The 23,490-nt window shown below is 41.4% G+C and overlaps 1 long non-coding RNA gene across 1 annotated transcript in view; it reads right to left on the bottom strand.

Moving 5' to 3' along the window:
* LOC109852584 overlaps nt 1–23,490 on the bottom strand; it is a 39,624-nt gene that overhangs the window by 5,391 nt on the left and 10,743 nt on the right. Inside the window, exon 2 of the long non-coding RNA XR_002250014.1 lies at nt 20,007–21,933. This is a non-coding gene — a long non-coding RNA (uncharacterized LOC109852584). The remainder of the gene's footprint in view (nt 1–20,006; nt 21,934–23,490) is intronic.

Below are 23,490 nucleotides of genomic sequence, written 5' to 3'. Positions count from 1 at the left end.
CGCGGCGTCTCTCGTTGAAACGTACATATGTGTATGGTCACGACGGATTAAACGAAAGAAAAGAAGAGGAGCGTAACAAATCGACAAAGCGGCTAATCCGCCTGAGAGACAATGGACGTTAACGAGAGAGAACTCGTCGTTTAACGCCTTTCGGACGGCGCTGTGCCATTTTCGGCGTTTTAACTCCTCCGGGCCATTAGTCCATTTTTCTGCTTGATGTGACTAACGGCGCGCCCGCCCCATTCGAGTGTGATGCACGCGAGTGCCAACGGATCGTCGCGACGCGCGGCTATTGGACTGTTTTTGCTTCCAATACGATAAACGCATAAACTTCCGTGTTGGAGGAAAACTACCAGCGTCTGTATCGTAACACGCTGCTGCAGTTTCCATCGGTTTTTTTTCCGTCAATGTCTGGTTTTACTTTTTTCTTTGTAAAGAAGAAAACTCGGAAAATTACCGGGGAGATATTTTTGAAAAGTCTAGACAGTTTAATACCGACGGGTCAAAACTATTGTACAAATGATACATGCGTGTTTCACGAAACGGTAAGTTAATTGAATTTTTCTATTTTCCGTTTTCCACTAGTTTTTAAGCAACGTACAGTTCCGACAAAATTTGATTTGCGAGTCCGTTCGGCATTGATGAAAAAAAAAAAAGAAAATTAAATCGACGAGATCACCGTTAACAAGAGATTCAAGATTAATCAAATCGTCAGAACTGATATTTGCAGAGAGCCCAATCGTCATTTATTTTTCTAACACGACAATATCGAAAGATTCAAGCTTGTTTAATTGAATTTTGCTAGAAATGAAAACAGTTTTCGATATCTATAACTATATGAAGTGCGCTAGAACGTGACTACGTGATATCCAATAAACGATATAACAATTTACGCAAATTGCAGTTATAAAAATAACGTATCTCCAAAATGTATTAATTTTCAGATATTTTTAGTTTATACTGTGCACTTGGTAGTTTATAACTATTAACTATCTTTGCGTTTTTTTTATATTGTGTGTATGTATACGTATAAATATACTGTGTGTATATGTATATATATATATACATATGTATAATAATAACAATAACACATATTTGTTGAAAAAATTATTATAAATTACTTCAAACCGAGATTAAGCAAGACACACACATATTATCTTTATCTATCGCATTCGAACAGAAATTAGCTATACCTGCAGAAATGAAAATTCTATCGGAATCTATCATCCGCGGCTATAAAAGCGGAGATCAAGCGACGGGCTATAAAAATGAAACTTAACTCCGTAGGACGGCGACGCTGGACGATTTTCCAATAACAATACGACCGTGGAATAGCGGCGCTATCTTTAATGACACTATTATATTATCCCTCGCACGAGTCCGTGTATAAAGATCGCTATTGCCGATCGCAATTTGCACGATCACCGATATTGCGCCCCAAACCGTTCGGCATCGTTGGATATTAACGTTGCAAATCGTCCCTCTCTACTGTCATATTCTCTTCTAACCCTCTATCTTCCTTTCCACTCTATCCAGAACTTGCTTTCTCCATTTCTCTCTCCATCTTCCCCTTTCTCCAGCGAGGTTCTCAGTTAACCGAAGCTATAGCTGCTTCTATCGGGGACTGTACGCAATTAGCTGTTAATTGGGAAATGATTGGAGGCGCCTTCGCCGATAGTATCGCGCCCCCTAACTATCTCTGCACCGCTGTATAACCACCAGCTAGTATAAATGCTCCTATAAATGCCAAAACAGACACATGTGCAGTTCGAATTGTCCAGCAACAATGTAGCCAGAGAGCACTGGCTGCTCCATGTATGTATATTTGTTGCTTATATTGTCCAATATCGAGAATAATGTAAAAAGTAATGTGTGAATTCTATTCAAAAAATAAACAATCACAAAATACTTCAAATACTATAAGAACAAGTTTTCGATATGTATATATATGTGTAAATAAAGTGTAGAGAATATAAAATTGAATTTTTGATATACAAAAGAAAATATTTTCGGTTTCACTATATAAGTAACTTGAGTCTATATACTTTTCTTCAATAATAATAAAAAAAATATTAGTATTCGCTTTCCGTTACGGAAGCATCTTTTTTCATCGAGATGGCTTTAGAATCGATCTCTGAATGGAATGGCGATGAAAGCACGCGAATGGACGTGCCGACGTTATTGGTAAATCGTTTATGATGTCTATCGAGTCGCGCTGTTTTATCTATTTATGGGGCGGCTCCCAGCTTCGCCAGAGTTATGATGCACTTATTTTCGCATGGGATGCGGGTCAGCCGTCAGTAAACGGTTTTTGTATTGCATTGTCTAGAAGAAAAGTGCAATTATACGTTTCTGCATACAAGAGAGAGAAATTGAGTATTAAAGAAATATGTACGTGTAAAATACTTAAAAAGAAACTTGAAATAGAGAAGAATCAATGATAAAAATATAAAAGTCGAACTCGAATTTTTTTCTTTCGATACGAATTGCAAGATAAAATACTTATTACAATATTTGAATTTAATGTAAAAATATTTATAAACAGGCTAGGATTTACATGCTTTCACTTTTAAATTTTCTGCTGAATGCTGTAACTGTTTGCGACGTGTAATTAGCATCAACATTCACGTATCGATAATTAAAAGTCTCTTAAAAAGATGATACTCGATCGTTGAGTATGAGTGATTTTTTGTTCGTGATAATTTCACAGGTTCAGAATTTTCACCGATAACGCAAAACTTTCGCATAACTTCGGTGTGTGTTATTTCTCTGGAATTTTCATACAATATTTTTTTCTTTTTGGCGAACAAGAATGAAGGGGAAAACGGGGATGACGTTAAATTTGTTACGCGTGTTTGAATTTTAGCACGCTGATATCAGAAATGTGCGGATGGTTAATAGTAGACCGTTTTTCTTCTTCTTTTCTCTCTCTCTCTCTCTCTCTCTCTCTCTCTCTCTTTCTTTCTCACCCGTTCTTTTTGTAAAAATAATTTCTTACAAATGCGATTCACAGCTGCAAACGAGCCCCATCGTCGACCATTATGAAAGGTCGACAAAGAGATTACTCGCGCTCTTGTAGAGTCGTTGTTTGTTCACTTTAATCTAGCGGCTAAGACCAGAATAAAGTTAATAGTCTACTCCGAATATTTCTCCAAAGATCATAAAATCTTTAAACAGTATATTTTGAGGACAATGACGATAGCACATTATTAATAAATACCCTACTTTGCTACTGTAATATAATTATCTGCAGAAACTATCAAGGTTGTTAAATATTTACTTATGTTAGTTCACTAAATGATAGTTGTATTTTCATTACGTTCTACAATTAGTCTGTTATAACTTTGCAAATAATTGAGGTAAAATAGTGTGCAAATATGAGGAAATATATATTTTGTCTATTTTTTCTACAAAACCGTTTATTATTATCAACTGATAGAGAAAAGAAGAGTAAGAATAAAATGGCGAGTTATTCGTGTGTAAAAATATTTGTACACAAATATGACTAGCAAAGCAATTATATAAATACTATTTTGAATTGTTTTTTCTTTAACACTTTCAGTTTTCAAGCGCTTCGAATAGAAACATCCTCATTTTGAGATTGATGTATTTTTTTCCAATAAAAATTTTGCAACTCATTGACAAAACTTTCACTTCCCGATGATTTCGAGGACCAGCTCGATTGTGAAAAAATCATGAACTTCTTCATAACAGGAGATTGAAGAACGTTACAGATTTTTTTTACCAGCGCGTGACTTTGCTCTGAAGCTCGACCACTACATTAAAATGCAACAGTTACTTCGGGGAATTGCGGTTTTCCGAACTCGTGGCATCTATTTTTTTGCGCTCTCGCGGCTCGAGTGAAAGAGGATACTAAATTCGTCGAAAATACATTTTCTGAGTTTAAAAAAAAGGCAATGGGTTTTAAACTGTTATTTAACTATTGTGGCAGAAAACAACTGTTGACTAAAATTGTATCAAAAATTATCTTATATAAAAAAAGTCATTTGAACCGAGAAGTGCGCGTTTTGGAGCCGAATGTATCGCATCTATTGCCTTTTTTCGGCGTTGCCGATTGGTTGGTTGGTTGATCGAGTCAAATCGAATCGGTAAGATCGAGAGAGTAAATAATGAAAAGAGATTTTGAGACAGTTCGTCGTATACGTAGAGAAAATTAAAAACGTAACTAAAGTCACGTGACAGGAAAGAGTAGAAAAACAACACTTGAAAATAACGTGACTGTAATTTATATTATATATAATATTAAATAATACATATTATACATATAATTTATTATACATTTATAATATTATACTTTATATTGTATTATATGTATTATATACATACTACAGTAATGTCACTGACCTTGGCCGCGCGGCCTTGGCGAGGTCAGTGACCTCGGCCGCGCAGCCTTGGCGGGGTCACTGACCTCGGCCGCGCGGCCTTGACGGGGCACTGACCTCGGCCGCGCGGCCTTGGCAGGGCACTGACCTCGNCGGGGCACTGACCTCGGCCGCGCGGCCTTGGCAGGGCACTGACCTCGGCCGCGCGGCCTTGGTGGGGGAGGGTCACTGACCGCGGGCGCGCGGCCTTGGTGGGAGGGGGTCAATGACCTCGGTCGCGTGACTGCGGTGGAGTCACTGACCTCGGCCGCGCGACCGCGGCGGTGTTACTGACTTCGGTCACGTGATTACGGTATATATATATATATATGTGTGTGTGTGTGTGTGTATGTATGTGTATTATATATAGATATAGAATATTATATATAATATATGTATATGTATAATATTTTTTTTTTTACTCTTTTCTTTGTCACGTAACTTTAGTCACGTGTTGTTTTTCCATTCTTCTCTCTTTCTTTTATTTTTTGAGTTTGATTTTCATGTGTTATTTTTGACATCTCTCGTAGGTGTATTATATAGTTTATAAGATGTATATATTAGCTGTTATCGCGGTGATAGGTTGTGTTCACTGATGCAACACATGAAAATGAAAATAATAATAGCGTGCGCGTAGCGCGCGCTTGTGTTGTGCTAGTTAAAGTAAAAAACTCAATCTAATATTTTTTTTTTAAGTATAAAAACTGTAAAAGTCAATGTCCAGAAAAACGTGAAACTGAGATGCTCAGTATGTACAAGGCCAATACTTATGATGTGATCGATCGTTTGGAAATTTATTCAACTTTACAAAGTTGAAGATACAAAAGTTTAAGGAAAAAAAACATCTATTTTCAGCATGTGGAACGTCATCTTTCGCGGTCGTACGAAATACCCGGGTTAAAATTTGTTCGAATTTGTTAGACGAAGTTGAGAGTTCCGACGGTGACTTGGTAAATTGCGACGTCGGAGCAAGTTCCGATTCCGGTTTCGTCTGCTTCGCAAGATGAGTATCTCTTGTAAGTTTTCGTAATCCTTCGTAAAACGTTACGTCGGAAGAACCAAGAATTTAAAACAGAGATGACATTCACAATATCAAAATAAAATGAATTAATAAATGTTTGTATAAATAGTAAAAATAACGAAATCTTGTGCAAGACTATTTAGGTAAATAATGGAAAAGTAATAAAAGCCAGATAAAAAAATTGTTAAGAATTCGATATACGTTAAAAAGTTTTCTTTTTTTATACAAAATAATTCAATAACTTTCAATATCTGTGCGAAAGTAAAACTTTTGCCCTTATTTCACACAAAACGTACATTTCCAAACGAAATTCGTGTTCCGAGGTCTCATTTGGTCTGAGAAGTGCCCTCAGGAGCAGCATCACAGTGACATCTCCAAGGATAGCAACGCCGATATGAGAATGTAGCGCCAACTGCGCGCTCATGTAACAAGGTTTCACGAGGCCGATAGATACGTCCCCTTAGGATTTCGGTGGGGTAGCAGACTCGCGGCAAATAGCAAGGGGGATTGGAAATACTATAAGGGGGAGTGGGGCGGCGCGATACAACGAGGAGGCTGCGGCTGCGGATATAACCGAGCAGATAACACGTTTAGCCTCTTGCAGATGGGGATCGTTTAATTGCCCAAATTGATATCGTGTTGCGTTTGGAGTCGATCTCTATCCCTTCCTCAAACCTCACGTACGTGGGGTGCGAACCCTTCAAAGCCGCATAATTTCCCGATATGCCTCGAACAAGCTCGGAATTCGAAATAATCCCGACGTACATCTCATTATCGAGAAAGGAAACTCAATACAAAAAAGATATTTGACTCAAACGTGTATGTACATATATACATAATTACGTAAAAAAAATCATGTACATTATAAATCGCATCTATAATTTAGTTAAAAATTCGAACTCGGCATAAATTACATTACGCGCCGGTTCTTGTTTCTAAATACTCTGTGAAATATTATAGTCTCTCGTCAAAGTCCTCTTCCAGTCACCATAAAAGTGCCTACTTGTTTGGCAAAAAATTGCGCAAAGTATGCAAAAACGTAAGCTCTCCTTCGGCACTTTTCTTTTTTTTAAAGGGAGCTAGAGATCTCCGGGCACCATTTGTTATTCTAATATCTGTGTATAGCAGACTGGTCCAAGCCGGGGGCCTCCCTTGGGTTGGTTTAAGGTCCGATTTCGCATCCATCAACGTCGCCGGCGATTTTATACACGGTCTGCGGCGGTCGCGTGTCAGGGCTTCACGTGTGCATGTCGCTCTCGTGCGCAGGACATTTCGCTCGTTTCGCGGTTTTACCGGACTCTCCACGCGGAACAATAATTAGCAATAAATCGCCGGTGGTTGACGTGCCACCAGCATTTCTTACTGCCTCGCCGGGAAAAGAAGGCGCGACGCTCACGAATGCGATAATTTCATTCGGCGCAAAAAACAATGCGCATATCGCGCAGCGCTAACGAGATTCGTGCACAAATGCGGTAAATAATATTTATGCAGCTCTATTTGCAGATATACGATACGTTTGCACGCGTGTATTTCACGCAATGACGCAATTTAACCGCATATTGTAATATTATTGTTTGCGTAACCTAACATAATTTAGTGCAATATATTATAACGGTTATATACATGTTATTGTTACATAAACTGCAGCAATTGTGTTAACATTACTGTTGTAATTATGAGATAAACATAAAATGATAATTGTACATGATTGTGAAAAGAAAATTATCTCGGCTCGTTTTTATTCCGACTACAAAAGTTTGTTTGTTTGTTTTTTTTAAGTTTTGCTCAAACTGTTGTTTGTTATTATTATTTCACCTTTTTTACGTTTTTATTTTAATACATTGTTTTATTCTAACCAAAATAAACAGTTGTGCATATTCAGAAAAAAGAGAGAGAGAGAGAAATAAATCCAATCAAATTACGCTATTGCCATATTGCTGATTGTACCATATGTCTCGATCGTAATTACGTTGATGCAATCGCCTTCTATTTACTTACAAATCGTTTACAGTTCTCGATTATAGTATACCGCAAAGCGGCTCAAAAAAAACCCCAGGGATTAAACCCATAAACCAATATTTGCAATTCTCATTTTAGAGCCATCAAAAGGTTTCATTGCTGCAGATTGGTAGCGCTACGCAATCCGCCCTTTCAATTTTACATCACGCGACTTATTTACAACGCTCGTTTATTTTAATAAAGCGAAATCGCGTAAACTGTACATCGATAAATCCGACGGACAATAAAGCCGTCCATTTATCTAATAACAAAAATCAATACGCATGTGCCCCTGAATTATTCAACGCATCAGTTTATAAACGTCAGAGGAAACAAACAGATCAACCTGTAAATTTCCATATTCGCAGACTGAAAACAAGTAATAGTTGCAGTTTGAAGCAATGCGATTTATCACAGTTGTAACACGTCTCTTTGAACTCGGCGTGATAAATGAATATGTAGATGTGTATGTGTGCGTATACGCGAACCATTTATTTTTTACTGGAAAAGTAATATTCTATCTATCAATAACAAATGTCCAAGATTAACAATATGTTCGAATTAAATGTCATCTCTAGAAATATTTTCTAAAGTAAAATGCAAAATTATGAATTAAAATACGTAAGGTATCACAGCAAAAAAAATATACTAGAGACAAACTCGTTCTGTAAACACGTACACTTTTACACGCAATGCGAAAATAAAAAAAAAAAATAAATAACAACAACACCGTACGCGTAACGTGACATTTTAATCTAGGTAGAGGAAATAATGTCGCAAAAAAAGATTTAATAAATAGAGCTCTCACACCAATACCGGAAGCAAAATTCCTGTGTCACGCTTCGCGACGCGTACTTCGATATCTTTGGACTGACCGTTCGCGGACGCTTTGATCGGCACTCTCGAGTAAACGACATCGTGTTACGGAAGCCTTTGTGCCGCGACTCTCACCAACGCGCGAGTTTACTAACAGCACTCGATTCCACATCGACGACCGCCCATCCTCGTGTCTATAAACCCAGACTCTCTCACCGGTAAATGTCGGATGCAACGAAATACACTTGCGCGCGCAATTTGTGTGTTTCAATTTTACAACTATCAAACATTCATATAATAATGCTCGCAGAGAGATACTTGCAAAAGCTATTTATTTATTGGCTACTGAAACGCGCGTTTGAAGGATACTATTACGTAAAATCAATATATGCTCAAGTACAAGCAAAATTTTCGAAAGTTACATTGAAAGAGAATTCCAGGTTTTTTATGTATGTAAAAACACACTTTCCTGCTTTTATCACACAAATTTTAAAATTAAAAAAATAATAAATAAATATATTACAGACTTTTGAGAAACAAAAAACAAGCATTTCATGAAACAGAAATGGTTATTTCGAAATATACTTTACACGGTTTTTAATAAGAAAAGTTTTTAAAACGTGTTCTGCACGAAGTCTCAAACACTGTCTATCTCGGAAATCAGAAGGATAAAGATACGCGTTTCAATTTAACGAGCCTTTACAACGTTTCGCCTCGCGCGCTCAAAACGCTAACCACGCGCAGCAGCGACGCGATGTCCTTTCTCTCTCTCTCTCTCTCTCTCTCTCTTGGAAATCGATGATCAAAGCAGCAGCTTCAACAGAAGCGTCCGCAGGGTATCGAGGCACACGATGCACACAAAGCATAATACGGAAATTTCGCTTCCGGCTAGAGATGTGCGCGTGGAACGCGGAGGCGACATGCAAAAAAAAAAAAGAGCCGCTCGCGGAGAACCGCCATTGCCGGCATTGGTCGCGCGCTGGAATTGTCATCAAGGGATTCGCCCGTGGCGCTAAAATATTTCCACCGGCTGATTTCTACCCTCGCACTACCCATTTCGCGCGTGCTCTACTCTCTCCGTTCTTCTATCTTTCTTCCTCGTACACTCGGTGCCTCTCCTTTGTCTTCGTAGCCGCGTGGATTGTTGCCATAACCATTCCTCTCTTCGGCTCTCTCTTTTCCCCTGCAACCCCGGGGCACACGTTCCCGACAACCTTCCGCCACTGACTCTGCGGCTGCAACCCTTCGTGTCGTATTTCCCGATCGTGCCAGGCATCCACGTGGACGTCTTCAAGTTATTACCTACGGTCGCCAGTTACTCTCGAGCATCGCCCGTGGCGTTTCAGGACGAATTTACTTCTTCTTCTTCTTCTTTTTGTTTTTTTTTTTTTGTATTTCCAGTCTGATTCCATCTTCAATCCGATACTTCTGAGAGTTACGCAGTTTTTTCGTAGTTACAAAAAAATATTTTATAACATCTTAAATCGTTGATATATCGTTGTGCGCGATTTTATTGATAGATATTTTCTAGTAAGTTTGTACATATGTATTTATTTTAAAAAATTACAATTTCCAACATAATTTTTTAAATTGTCAATTTTTATTTTAATTTCAACTAATTGCTGTAATTGAAAATACAAATTGTAAACTTTAAATAAAATAAAATTGATTAAATAACAGTAAATATTAATAAATGATAAATGATTGATAATAATAGCAAACAAATGTGGCTTTTTTTGAAAAAAAAATATTTAACGGAAATCAAATCATATTGTTACATTTGACACTCTCGACTATCAATATGATTTATAAGCGCGATCCTGGCAAATTCGCGTACCAATTTTCGCGTGCATACACTAAAACACACTTCAAAGTTCACGGACAAGTTCGCCACGTCTCGCTACTCACATGCCGTCGTAAATCCAACGTATAATGTGGTACATACGAGCGCTCTTGATAATGTGTATCGACATGTCGCGAATTTTCGGCCAATTACACACGCGCCGAAATAAACCTGTCTCTCTCTCTCTCAACATTTGCGCTTGTGCGGGGGACAGACATGCTTGCAGAGGCGAAAGACGAAGGGGTGATGTCGTGTTCGTAATTACGCTTCGTTCAACTAGTTTCACAGTCCGTCGCAATTTCACTGATCGGCTGTCGTACTCCGTGCAAACAACGTTTTGCAACGGACATCCGACGTGTAGTCCATTTGCTTCCCGATTTTTGAAACAAGGATGTGGACAAGCGTACACTATTTATCAAAGCATTGATTTTCAAATAATTGGTTTCAACTTGTTAGCCGAAAAGAGCAGAGGACAAAAACTGGAGCGAAACGTGATTAATTGACAAGAAAGAACAATTTTGTTTTCCTTACGCCAGGTTGCTCGTCGAGAGAGAGAGAGAGAAAGAGAGAGAGAAAAACGACAATCTGGTTATTCGATCGCATGCTAGAACAATTAACTTTTCGTAATTCGAGAAACTTACAAACTTGAATTTAGGTTGATGTAGCAGATACAGGCTACGTCCAGCTAAATTTCTTTCAGACGTCTCGTGCCTGTTAGTTTGCAATACGTGCACGGGTTCTTCGCGTCAGCACTCGCAACCTCTAGCTACCGAAAGCGCAGACCCTCGTCCGCATCCCTCTCGTCCTCTGATGCAGTCATCACCGACGTTGCAGCTGCTGCCAGGAACGCCGGCGTAGGTCGTTGCTACCGTTACTCGGTTCGTTTGAAACTCTCGTCAGGCGAGAACAAAATTGTCTGCTGGCTTCCGTCTCGTCGTTTTATCGTTTACGTTCGCGTAAGACAATCTCGGTTCTAGTAAAGACGTTAAAGGTGTAATAGCTACAACTACAATGCTTTTATATGGTCTTCAAACTCGGAAAATGACGCTCATCGCGACGCTAAACGTAGAAACATTTTAGACACACATATATATACATAGTATGTTCCGTAATTTCTTGAGCGCGCAAAAAGATTTTGTTCCTTTCTTCATTATTCAATTTCGAATCCATTACGAATTGCAATCAACGTTCGAGCACTATTGGTACATTGAATCTCGTGCGATTGCGATCTGACGAATCGGTGATAACGAGATTAGCAGGCTGCAAGGATCAGCGATAATTCGCGTTCGGAACTTTTACGAAAGACATTTAACGAGGAGTTTCTTGCATTGGTGGGAGGCAATTAACGAATGGATGTGCCGCGTGGATCAATGGATTTCTTGCCACAGGTGCAACTTTCACAGGCGTCGGTCGCGTCCAACTTCTGCCGGTGTCCACTTAAACCCGAGTTGCCGGAACATGAATTTGCGGCGTTATGAATTCGGGTTGCAATGCGATTTTAATGAAACGCTAATGTTTCACGAAGCGATCGACAACGAGACGCTAATACGCGTGCGCAAATTTCACGTCTATTTTGAGGCGTAGACTATTTTTCATTCAACGAAAGTCGCAAATCATATTTGAAGTGAAAATACTCAGCGAGAATTGTCCAATTACATTATTTTCGCCGTACATTTTTGTAGCGTGTTGGTGTAGCGAAAAAAACGAAAAAAACCGCGAAATTTCTCTTATCTGATAGAGAAAGATTAAGAATCTACTAAGTTCGTGACACGCTGTCCGTCACAACCGACGCGTTATTTAGATATTCTTATCTCGACGCAGAAAATAGAGGTGTTATCGCGATGAACAGGAACTGTGTGTATTCTACGCTATGACGCTGTATTGCTTTTAAAAGAGCGCAAATAACAGACCATTCGTCGACCTAGCGATTTTCGCGTAACGATAGTCACGGTAGGGTGTGGTCGAACATGGCCAAACTCGTATCAAAGTAATTAGTCGGCTAACGCTCGGGTCGATACCAACTTCATCTCGAGCGACCTTTTCTCGAACAGCTCTCGGGGGCTAGGAAGGTCAACGAAAATCACGACGACGCGCAGTCTAATCTTCGTCGTGAAAATCACGACTAATTCACTGCGGATGTTTTCAAACGTTGCGGATTCATCGTCTAATCAAAGCCACTTCGATTTCTGGTACGCGCGGAAGAACAGGTCTCGCGCGCCTGTGCGCGGATACTGGAAAATATACGCCCGACACCGCGTCGCATCCGTCGGTGCATCTCGTCTGTTTGCAAATTTCGTAATTTCATTGCTACGTGTCCGGGATGTGGGATGGTCGCAATATTGGCGCGAGCGTGACGCACAATATAGGCGCGTCTCTAAATATCGCACGCAACGTGTTTGCCCCCCGGAATTTATTATAAACCGTCGCGCTGGAATATCGCGACGTTCTCGCTGCGCATCCATACGGATGTATTGGATATTTTGTGTCGCGTTGATTATTTTTACGTCGCCGAAATTGCTTCTGTTTTTTTTTTCTTTCTCCTCGTATCTCGCGAGCGACAGACACTTGATATTACCAAAATTGCATTGTAAATCATACTGCAAAAGAAAAATGAGCGAAGTTATAACACATCTTCTATATTTTATGATCACAGTAGTAATTTATGAATTTTAATTTTACGTCAAACACGAAGAATTTTGATTTTGGTGATATTCCTCCAAAGAGATATTGGAGAAATTTTCTATAACATATTTAAAAAATAGAAAAAAAGGATTTCGGAGAATTGCAAGGATCTAATCAAGTTCAAGGCCGTTTCTGCCGGCGCATTCTCCAGGAGTTTCCCTGAGAAGGATCTCGGTCAATAGGGTGGCTCCGTTTTCGGGAATGCTCGTGGCACGGCGCGAGACTAATGGAGTTCTCGAGTTCTCGCAAACGACGGGACAAAGCCGTCTCGGAAACTTCGGCGAACGCGTATCGCGTCAAAGCCGCCATTACGACGGTGAAGTAAGAACTCCTCGCTCTATGAACCGAACTACCGCTAATTGGCTCTTACGTCTTACATATTAATGTTACCGAGATACGATCTGCTGCGATCCGAATGTCGAACTTGCAGGCTTGAATTTAATGCGACGCACGATGCTACCCTCGTAGAATCAAATTCCAACTTTGACTCGCTTCGTTGATCATTACAACATCGCGGAGTTAGGATCGCGTATGTGTCCTGACTTACCGTTTTCCCTTACTATTCCCAGAAAGACATAACACGATCTTTTTATTTGTTCCGTCAATTTTCGAGACGTGTTATTCCGAGTCTAACGGAATTATTGTATAGAGAAAACTGACGAACAGCTCTTTCCTCTTCTGTCGAATTTTCGTTTCTTGGGTTCTAAAACGTGAAAATTACTTTGACCTAAATTTCGAAGTTCAGAAACATGACTCGAAATCGAGCGACTCGAAATGGCCATTCGGTCGCTTTTATACGCGGTACCAAATTCAACGTCGAAATTTGAATGCTCGAATATCGACCTCCGCTTTTCCGTCCGGATGGAAAAGCGGATCTCTCTCTCTCTCTCTAGTTTTTCGCCGACACTGATATCTCGATGTTGCTTCTCTCTCGATGGTGCGTCGCCGTCATCTAAGCTCAAGGTCGATGCACCAAGACGCGTCTCACCGGAAATATCGAGCAGTTGTCCCCTATCAGTGCCGGCGATGGTGTAACAGCTGCAGTATTCCAAGATCGTGAAATAAAACGCTGAAGTCGCTGAGAAGGGAAAGGTGCGATGTGCAGAAAACGGGACTTGGGCGTCGAGAGGCCTCGTCGCTGAGAAAACATCGATGCTGCATTTACATGGAGAATATTCCTGCATCCGAGCGCGCCGAGAAGGTTGGTGGGAAGAGGAGAGAAAGCAGCACACGGTATATAACGCGGGGTAAAGAAGGAGGGAAGCGGAAGGTGGGAAAGAGGGACGCGATACCGGCAGCTTGCTGGCAGCTATATCGAGTTACGCTCCGGCGCCTATCTATCCGCCAGCTCTTCGAATCTCTCGCCACGGTATTCTCCAGCTTTCTCGTCCGTCCACCTTTCGTTTTTCCTCCTTCTCCTCCCTCCAACACCTTCCCGCGTATTTTATATCGAACAAGCGACAATGTTTTCGAAATGCCGACAACAACCACCGACGTTGCACCGCCGCTCGTATACATTTTGTCTGATACGAACGCGAGGTTTGCAATCGGTGGAAATAAAATAGGTGGTTTAACGGGAAAAGCCGTGTTATATCTGCAAACATGACGATCGCTCGCAGAGTTTAAAACTGGTAATATAGAGATGATATAGAGCTTGAAAGTAATTAGTTCGCGCGGTATACGCATTAAGAGTGCGCAACGTTCACTAATAACTTAGAAAAAAAAAAAAAAAACAGATTTTATAGAAATCGATCTCAACTATTTGAAATGTATTCGATGTGCGTAAAGGAAACGTCTTTCGACGAATAAAAAGTTCGCTTTCATCAAGACTATCGGATGATCGCGGGAAGAATGCTCAAATGGTGAATGCTCAAATAGAAAATCTGGGAAATTCTCTCCTCGATACCTATCGACGTAGGTATAAGTCAGGACGGCACGTAGCCGTAAATGTCAGGAATTCAGCATCGGCGGCCGAAATTGACATTCGAAAGCCGACTTTCTGGAAAGGGATCTGATCTAGAACGCCCGCCAGCTGCCGCAGATCCGTGCTTTCCCTTCAATTCCTCCTCTTCTCTTTCTCCGCCTCGTTTCCGCCGCGGTAATCACGGAAACGGGATTTGAAATTCGAGGCCTCGCTAATGGCCGGTGACAGTCGTTCGTCGCTTGTGCGATAATCGGATCGACATTCGAATGCGGCCCATCTTTAGCACTCGTTTTTCCTAGCTATGTATCATCGGATTTACTCCCACATACATCTTGACAAAAAAATAATGACGCTTCTCTTTTCGTGTGTTCGTTTTTGCACATTGAAATATTTTCAAGACAACCGTCACGTTTATAATCGGAAAAATAATTGCAATTGAAAAATAAACACAAAAGAATTAACACACCGCCCTGGTTCGTTTATTCGTGAAACATATTTGTGAAAATATACTTGTCGCGCTGAAATCGATGGTGTTGAATTTCTTTGGAAAAATTAGAATTATCCGCGCGCGCCCGTATCGAGCTGGATGTCCCGTGGGAGCAAACAAGGGCGACAAACAGGACCTTGATGACACGAGTCAATATCGATCAGCGTTCAGTTTACATCCTGTTTACTCTCGCTAAACGCTCCGCGAAGCGCGCCACCGATACCGAGAGAGTCCCGGAGTTTCTCTCTGTTCGAGCGTGGAACGAGAACAGATAAATTAACGCATTAATTAATTGTAAGCCGGCTAAAGGGACACGGACGCCCAATGTGTGACGTGGTTCGGCAGGGATATTGCACCGATATGATCTGACGGGTATCACACGCAGCTGTCCGAGTTATTCCGGAATTATGCTGGCCTGCGTGAACCTGTCCGCGAATGGCGGCCTCCGGTTGGTTCGCGTGCGTGGCACGTCGGCATAGATAGCAACTGTCTCGCGTCGCGAACGTGTTCCGCTCGCTGACACGTAGTAGCCGTTGCACACGTGCGACGATGCGTGCGCGTGCACTGTTCCGAACGAGTATGCACTCGCCACCAACGGCGATGAGAAACGGAAGGTATCATGAATGTCCGATTCGTGACGATGTTACCCACGAAACACTCGAGTCGAACTCGTTCAGATGCCTGTGTCAGCATTGTTCAGAAAATTGAAAGAATATCTAGGAAAAAGCATAGTAAGTACCTACGTTCGAGAATCGACGACTTCTAAAGAGAAATAGATCAAAGGGAGCAAATATGGTTGACTTCGACTACTGTCAGACTGTTGGTTAAGTTCAATATGAAACTATGTCGATAATATGGTTAAACGAATAAGCGGATGTCTGTGTAATAAATCGCGATGTGAAAGATATAATAAATAGATCCCCAAAAGATAAATTTCGATGTCATCCGTCGAAACTAGCGCTACGTTTCGCGCGTACAACAGAAATATCGGCTTTGCTTGCGTAATTCCCTAGTTGCAAAAGAACTTCCCGTATTCAAAACAGACATCCAGTTTCGATTCTATTAGATAAACATTGCATATCCCATCGACGTAATCCTGCAGTGACACACCGCTATCGTTTAGCCGCACTACTCCAACAAAATTCCCGAATTCTACTCGTAAAAATGTTCTGTATTCAACGATGGTAGTCAATCTCGTCCCGTTGGGTAAATATTACTTCTGTCGGTTTTGCCCGCTCTCTCTCTCTATCAGATTCGGCCTCATTCGAAAGCGAGGAATTTCCATTCGGGCGATTTTTTTAGTTGCCTCGGCATTAAAGATGTAAATGGAATTTGAGATTGTCGCGGTGATCCGCGGTCGCGTGCTCATCGATAACGCATCTGTATACGCATGTGTGTGCACCTCCGACATGCGTACGCGCACACAGGTGGCCGTCACGCATCCCCGTGTTCGCCCCTGCTCGCATATTGCGTACAACCCGAGCTGCGTGCGTTCGGGTGAACTCATGAATGTCCGATACGCGCTTTGAGGGACCGCGCGACCACGGTAGGAACGCACCGCGAGAAGGTAATCGCAGGTTGACGTGGCCCGGAGGTAAATAGAGTACGGCGGCGGCGGCGGCGGTGGCGGCAACGGCGGTGGGGATGGCCGGGAGCGAAATTCACAGCCGTGTCCGTGATGGGATTTGACGGCGTTACCGTAGATTTTGTACACCGCGCGGCTTGCTGCCTCGGATAAACAGTGACGCGACGTACTCTGCGTCAACCGCCTTTTTCAGTGCAAAAAACTGTCGTATCATCGGACTCTGTCTTGATAGAGACGCAAATGCTTGGCGTTTAATAAGTGAAAAGCATCGAGAAAATTGCGCGAGGTAAATATCCCACAATTCGAGTAATTGGATAGAGTAAGATGTGCTTTAATCTTTAGCCCGAGTACAACGACGTCAATGCGCTGAGATACTGCTGTCTTTCTAATTTCACAGATATGGCAATTTACGCGTCTCGCATTCGTCGAGTGTTTGCTCGAGTACCCCTTTTAGCTTTTGCCGCAGTAATCCGTTGTTCTCGCGTAATCGACGGCACCCGTTTCTGGTTAGGCAAGGCAGTGTTAACAAGCTTTACATAAGCAACGGCGCAAGCAACTACCAACCACGGCGACATCAAAGAGAATCCGTCCTCTCCGCCCTGATCCATCGTGAAGTAGAACAACCTGCGCAGCCAACTATAGACTAATACGGCAAACTCGAAGAACTGTACCAGCACGGTGACTCGAGAAATTATTTTTGCATGTCAAAACCATAGTATATACGTGCGCATATATACAGTTAAAAGGATCAATAAAAACGTGATCTTTGCAAATTCTTGGCGGAACACACGATAGATAAAAAGATAAAATATGTGTGTTATGTAACTGTTTTTATTCCATATTTTCGATTTAGTTTTCTTATTAAGAAACAGCTTGATGACCAAGTGTGTGCGCGCGCACACACATGCACACACACACACACACAAATACGTTGTTGCTAAAGCGCGCTCGTGTTTCGAATAAATTATGTATGATCGTCCTACACTTAGCACAAGATTTAGGATACGATCAAAGCCGTGCGCTTTAACGAGGATTGCATAAGCAATACGTGAGCAATTGACTACTGACCATGCGATCAAAGAGAATCCCTGATTTTCCACTGGATCCATCAGCAACGACCTTGTAGAGTATCCTATTTAACATCCAGTAAGCAACGTTCAAGGGACCGTGTATTCTCTCTCCTCATCCTCCTTGCTCGCACCCTCTTCTTAGCCTGTAGGGCAACGTTAGTCGCGCTTGGGGGATGTTTCTAACCGCCAATCAGCCGGCGGGCGATAATCGCGGCTCGGTCACGTCAGTTAAAATCGCTGTCAATCCGGAATTCAAAGGCGAACTTTCCTCGTTGCGGTTGCTATGTTCGATGGCAACAGAGAGTGCGGGCGAGAGAATCCGCCAATCCTATATACGCGCCTATATTCGTGCCGCTTTGCCCGGGGACACAATAGAGCGGTGATTCCCGGGGGAATATCAGAGAAGAGGAGTACTCCTCTACCGCTATGTGCCGGTCGACGTTGTAACCCACCGCCACCCATTGGCCGCCAGTGAGAGAGCACTTCCTGTTAGCCTCGACCCTCGTCCGCAACCAGCCACAGGCCGCAAGCCTCAGTTCCTGCGAGCCGTAGCCTCTAACGTCACGCTACTCCAGGCTTGACCTCCCGCCGACAGCGTAATTGTTTAGAAACCCCTTGATCTGTAATTCCAGCGCACCCGACTATCCTCCCTGCGCGCGAAACATCGTTAACACGATTCCAACGCCTTGCCACCATCGCCGCTACACGGATCTATGTACACACACATACAAATATATATATATATATATATACATATATATATTTTATATATATATACATATATATATTTTATATATATATACATATATATATATCGCCCGTTTTGTCGGGCTTTCGCACACCCTTGATAGCTAGCGCGCGTGCATAACGCGTGGTTCGCACGCTTCACTCCGCAGAGGTTTGTTTCGCGAGATTGAACGAGGTATGCGAGGAATCGGTTGCGGTGCGCCTCGGAGAAGCGGCCTGCGGTCGGGAATCTTGCATGTGACAACGAGAAGATGCGAGAGACGAAGAGCTCGGCAAATTGAATTTGCCGTTGATTTTATGTTGTTCTATTATGATTAAATATTAAATTTTTAATTAAAAATGCACGATTTCTTATTTTCTGCTACAGATGAAATACAAGTACAGATAACATAAGTATTGTATTATTTGACGTAAAAAATAAGTTTGGTTTGAATTAGGTTTTTAAAATAAAAAAATATCTTCTATTCTCGAAAGTATTATCTTTAAGAGATCTAGAAGAATCTAATCAAGTATAATTCTTATAACATAATATAGTTACTTAAAGAAAATTAGTACAAAAAATAAGCATTTAAAAATATGTCACCCATGTGTACATATTTTATATGCAACGATGAAAGTTCTGTTTCAAGTTCTCGTATTCTTAAAAACAAAATAACCTATGTATTATATATATAAATTATAAAAATTTTTCATTATCACACGCGTTTTTTTCTCTCTCTCTCTCGACTTGTCTGGTTTTTTTTTTGGAAACTAAATAGTGAAACCAACGAGAATACATTTCCAGCAACGAGGGATTTATTCTACAGGTGGTCTGAAATTTAGGCGAATTTTGGTGAAATATATTTTACGAGAAAAGATCTGACAGTTCCTGTCCGACCAGAGCGTGACATCAAATTCTTTCTGACGGAAATAGTTTCTCGTAATACACGCGAAACTTCACGTTCGCCCCTTTCATTGGAAAATGTGTACGACGTGTGACTTTTACTCAAGTCAACCGCATGTTACATACGACAGATACTTCACACATACGTATATATCCACCTCTCTTTTTCTCTCTTTCTCACAGTTTCATGAAATTCTTTAGAAAGTCACGTATTTGCGATCGTCGGAGCGAATTTTACGGGAAAATGCGACTATTTAATCTCTCAAAAATGAAATTGTTCATGATTTAACGATTTTCGTTTATATTTCTTGTATTATTTTAAATTTTGCATGTATACCATTATGCTCGAACATATAAATAATTAATCCAATAGATATTAATAATGTAGCTTTTGAATTGGAATTAATAAAGTTTTTTATACTAGTCTCTAATCAACGCAAATTTTAACTCTCACATTATACATTTTTTTTATTCCGCGTTTTGTTCTATTTGTGTGTTGAAGCACGTTATTATTAGAAAATTCAAATGTAACAAAGCGTATAACAAAACTTGAACGCGTTCTACTTACAATATCCTCCAGTTTTGAGCATCCTTTCCTGGTGGTGCAGATCAAGGCGACGATGACTCCGCCTCCGAACATAAGCAGAAGAAATACCGCCAGTTTCCAGCCGTGATCTCTTTGCGGAATAAGTTTCTTGGCCGCCGGTAATCTGGCGACTTCCGTCGTAGAGACACCAAAGCGGGACGCTTTCACGAGAATTGTCCTGAGACGTCTCGACGCTTTTTCGCAAGCCATTTTCGTCGGGTTGCTCTTCGAAGCTGAGCTCCTCGACCTTACGTGCACGTGATCCATCTTCGGGATTCGCCGCGTTTCAGTGTCCACGTATAACAAATTACACGCGCGAACTCGCCCGATTCTTTAGCAAAGAAGAGATCCCGAAGCTCTCTCCGACTGTTTGCGATCTGTCCAAGTTTCGAGAGGTGCGCGAACGAACATCGGACGAGTATCGAAGTATCGGCGTTGTCCGGAAATGGACTCTGTTCGATCACAATACTCACTTCGAGGTGTGTGGGATTCACTAAACTCACCACGTTACTACAACCAACGCGAGTATTCAAATATCGCGCGGTCCATTTCGCGATTGAATTCTCTCGTGTCGAACACGCCGGACAGCGTTCTCTTCGGAATTCGCGTCGAACCGGTAAGAGCTTTACGGTTCACCGCACTGCGTTTTATCACTATCACGTTGCGTGTACTTTGAAAGTATAAAGACAGAATAGTTGCATAAAATAATGTAACTTATCATTATCACGATCTTATCAGTATGATTGTTTAATCTCAATTTACTATATCGTGTTGCTCAAGTTTACTTTGTAAATTGCGAACGTTTCGTACTTTGCAAACGTTTTATCTGTTTCGAGAGGTGATGATATTCTCGCTGTACTTTCTTTAACTATCGGAAAAGTGCAATTTGGAGCGTCTACTCGTTACTTTTCCTATGTGTGTGTGTGTGTGTGTGTGAACTCTCCCACGGGTTTTATGAGATTATACCGGACGATTCCGCGCTATCGCGGCTCTCGCCTCTTGAGTCGCGGACGTAACGCGCCCCCAAGTCGTTATACTTTTATGCTCGCGACGTGGGAGGACACCGAATGGCAAGGCGGCGGTGCTGAAATGAGAATTTTAGAACGAAGAATGACCGGGAGAGAGCCGCCAGCAAAATAGAGAGGATTGCAGCCGACAGGATGGACGATGCTACACCCTTTTGAATTTTGCTATTTGCCAGATGATATTCGCGACCCTTGGTCACCTCGATTTGGCTTGCGTTCCAACACCGTCTATTTCTTCTTGCACTGTTAGAATTTCACGAGATATCACGTTGCTTGAGAAACTCCCATCGCATTTGTGATATTTTAAAAAGAATGTTGTGAAGAAATGTTGTTACAAAAAAAGAGTTCAAAATTATATGAAGTAGTGTAATTTATCTGTTTCTTTTTGTTTTCGTCTTCCGAGTTGATTCGAAGAAAACTTCGTTCCGATGCGACTAGTCGTTTTACTTGGGCGTATCTTTCGCACCCAATCATGGATCGAAGAGTGATCGCTTGTTGTTCGCTGATCGAGCGACTAACGGGATATTCGCGCTCTCATGAAGACGCTATTAATCTCGCCAGCTCGGTCATTTTGCCGCGACCCGATGACCGGAAGAGAAAATTAATTCTCCTCGATCGAATAGGTTTTCACACGACAGCCTCATTCTTTCAGAGAGAAACGCTCGTTCGTGGCGCCGTCAAAGTTTGCTTCAATTTTACCGTCCGACGAACGCTAGCCCATCCGTTTCTGTATAGCGTCGCTTGTCTATATACGCCGACGTAACTTTTATTTGTCAGATATTGGCACTTCACGGTTTATTCACCCGAGACTTCTTTTACGATCAAACGTGGAGTTCTTAATGATCAAACAACATTTTTCATTTGCCCGTATCGTTGCGCAGCATCTGTAAAAGATAATTGCATGTTTAATAGCATAATTCAGAGGCTGATATATATTTATATATAAAATTTTTACCCACTCTTGATATATCTAATATTATATACGCTACAAATATATAGAGATATTACAGCAACCGAGCGAAAAGGAAAGGAAAAAGAACACCATTGATTCTTCATTTTCCGTGAAATTACACGAAATTACACCAAAATAGTGCCACCAAGCAGCACATAAACACTAATATAAAGCACTATTCTGTCGTAGGAAAGTTAGATATGCTTCTGGAAAACAAGGAAGAGAAAGAGGGAGAGAGAAAAAGAGAAGGGAAGATGGTTCAACGATTTAGTTCTACTGGCAAACTGCGATCGACGGTCGCGATTCGATTCCAATGCTCATCGATCGCGATATAATGTGTCTCGAGGTGAGTAGATGGATTTCGAGTGTATTAAAGATGAAAGCAATATCGGAGATGGAATTACCCGCGCGCGTGGCCAACGATACCACGACGAAAATACTTGTTTCCGCCGTGGGGAGGAAGAGAAGGACACGTAACGAATGGCTCGTCACAAGGGCTATGTCCGAGGATTAAGTGAGAATTATCCCGGATTCCGCTTCTCGAATTCCATCCGCTTCATCCCGTTTCCGTCGACTCGCGTATAAGCGCCGGCGCGTCGACCGACCGGCCGGACGGACGCCGGGGCTCCTTCCCTCTTTTCCGTAACTCTTCTCCGTTTAATCTAGGATCCGCTGGTAATTGCGTTATTACGTCTGAGAGAAAACACGTTCCTTTTCACAACGGTCACGTACGAATATATCGTTTCCCGTGAATGCGGTTTCATTGTTTCTCTCAATGCTTCAAGCCACGCCGCTCGCCTGTGGGGAAAAAGTTCTTTCTTTGAGAGTTACGGGAATAGAAAAATGTTACGTCTCCGTACCTATATTTTTATTTGTACCGTACGGGATATATATAAATATATATGTATTTTTTTAACTGCTGTTGAGAGAAATAATGCCTAGTTTTTCACTCGCAATTGCTAATTTACAAAAACAACAATACAACCGTTATTTAATAGTGTTCCATTAATTCACGTTGTTTTCGCATAAACTATCGAGAAATGATTCCTTTCATTTTCTTAATTTTTATTTATATGATAAATGTAGTTGAAAAAGAAAATATGTGATTAAGTTTTTGACACGATTGTGAGATTAACACGCAAAATAAAATAAGTATCGCACAATATTATTGGACAAAAGAAAGCATGCATCTCATTTCGCAGCACGAAGAGTTCTTAAAGCAAACCCGCGTGGCCGTGACGGGAACGCCATTTATAAGATAACAAGGCGGTCCGGAGAACGGTTCTGAAATGTTCTCGAGTGTGCTGGCGCCATATCTATTGAAAATCCCAGTGGTGGATACAAACGAGGAGAATGGAGCGCCGCCGACGGAAATTACGTCGCACGCGGACCGTGAGCGTTTCTGGCTTACATCAGCGGTGATTAATTTCGGGAGATTAGCAGGGCACCGGTCGTTAGAATTAAACGGTGGAATATAGCGGATCCAAAA

This window comes from Pseudomyrmex gracilis, unplaced genomic scaffold (genome assembly GCF_002006095.1).
Source record: "Pseudomyrmex gracilis isolate BER0280 unplaced genomic scaffold, ASM200609v1 scaffold_1, whole genome shotgun sequence".
Taxonomy (NCBI): domain Eukaryota; kingdom Metazoa; phylum Arthropoda; class Insecta; order Hymenoptera; family Formicidae; genus Pseudomyrmex; species Pseudomyrmex gracilis.
This window is presented reverse-complemented; position numbering and strand designations above follow the sequence as displayed.